Source organism: Mus pahari, chromosome 9 (assembly GCF_900095145.1).
Source record: "Mus pahari chromosome 9, PAHARI_EIJ_v1.1, whole genome shotgun sequence".
Taxonomy (NCBI): domain Eukaryota; kingdom Metazoa; phylum Chordata; class Mammalia; order Rodentia; family Muridae; genus Mus; species Mus pahari.
This window is the reverse complement of record NC_034598.1, coordinates 40,506,006-40,508,090: the sequence shown is the minus strand read 5'-3', so window position 1 is coordinate 40,508,090 and position 2,085 is coordinate 40,506,006.

The following is a 2,085-nucleotide window of genomic DNA, read 5'->3' as shown; positions in this document are numbered from 1 at the left end:
AAAAAAAAAAAAAAAAAAAAGGTACCGGGCATGATGGTGCATGCCTTTAGTCCCAGCACTAGGGAGGCTGAAGCAGGTGGGTCTCTGAGTTGTCCACAGACTTCAGGACAACAAGTACTATACAGAGAAACACTATCTCAAAAACCCCACAAAATAATAATGATAATATTTAATAATAGTAATAACAATAAATAAGGCAGGAAAGGAGTGTTACTAGGAATCTCTGTTGGGGAGATATTATATAAAAACTGGTAAATCAGGGTTTCCCCTTTCCTAGGTGTGGGCCCTAGCCAGGACCCTGACCTGCCATATTGGAGAAACCCTTAAAGGAGGTGTCAGGAATATGTGTCTTCCTAAGAGTAGATTCCATCTTATATCCACTTCCCCCCACAACTGATGAGGTACCACTAAAAGTATGTGGGAGATGGCCTGAAATTGGGAAATAGCTCTAACCCATGTTTACCATGAAAATCTAGAGATCTGGATCCAAAGTTGTTCACCAGAAGGGATTACGATTTGCATGGGTGTGGGGGACAGGGGATAAGGGATAGGGGATGGGGTGGTGATGGTGGTACTGATGGTGGTAATTGTGGTGGTGCTCATTGATGATGGTAGTGGCGGTGGAGACGGTGCTGATGGTGTTTAACCTTTATCATGTATAGTGTCTAGGCAGGGATGTTCATTCAAGAGGAAGTAAGAACCCAGAGCCCCGCTTTGGCATTTCTTGTTGGTGACTCAAGGACAATTTTGAATTTCCTGTTCTGAACTCCCTGTCCCATTTCTGTTTTTTTTGTTTTTTGTTTTGGTTTTTTTGGAGACAGGGTTTCTCTTCGTAACCCTGGTCGTCCTGGAACTCTCTGTAGACTAGGCCAGCCTCGAACTCAGAAATCCGCCTGCCTCTGCCTCCCGAGTGCTGGGATTAAAGGCGTGCGCCACCACGCCCGGCTCCCTGTCCCATTTCTACTGTCTGGTTTCCTTATTTCCCCTCTGAAGAGGTCACTCCAACTGCCACTTAGGGAGTTTGGATGATAGCTAAATTTGACTTCTTCCTACTGAGCAGGGCTGTGGGATGAGACCGGGCAGCCCCTCTCCAGTGTACTCATTGTAAAAGAGGGCACAGTGAAACCACTGAGTGGACCACTCCATGGGCAGAAACAAAGGTTTATTGAGGATCAAACTGCCATTGTTTGTTATTTTTTTTTTTGTCATGGGCAGGGTGGGCTGCAGAGAGAAGCAAAATGTCATCAAAGCAAGCAGAGTTTTTAGGACAGTCAACAGGGTGAAGGTCTTTGACCTGATATAAGCTGTTAGTATTGACCTGGAGCTAGATGTCCTTGCCTAATCTTTGACTTGACCTTACTGATCTGCTGCCAGATGCCCTTGTCTGACCTTTGTCATGACCTCTAGGAGTCGGTCAAATAAGGTTCTTGTAGTATTCATGGAGATTTCTGGTCAACAGAAGCCTAAAGGCAGGCTTCTGCTTGCCCAACAAAAGTCCTCCACTGCCAATGTCATCATGACTGCCATTTGGAGGAGGTCACTTTGGACCTAACCCTCATCTAGGAGACTCCAAAATCTTATCAATAGTTTCATTTCTATAACAGCAAGGCATGGGGAAGAGATCTAGTCTCTGAGTCACACCAGGAAGGTAAGAATCGTTAGTATTGTGTGCTGTAAGCAGAGGACGAGGAGAGTTGGATCAGAGGATATTTCCAAAATGCTTAAAGCCCTTTAGGATTCCTCCAAATAGGCTCACAAGAACATCTACACACTGGGTTCCTCCTCATTTTTCCTGTGGTCTCCAAGACTGGATTCTAGAGTATGAATCAAGGATGTTCTTTCAGGCACATTGACAACTGTTGTGTAACAGGGCCCCAGACCTTAGTTGGCCTTAGCACAACTGACTCCATGATGGAAGTGCCATTCAGGCTACAAAACTCAGCACATAGACAGCACCACCTGCCCAAACCTAAAAGACCTGATCCATCAAAGTCTCTATAGTTCTGGGAAAGTCTCAAAATGTACCTTGCTTGTTAGCTTCTGTAGTTCTGCTACTGGCTAGCTGTTCTTTTTTTTTTTTTTTTT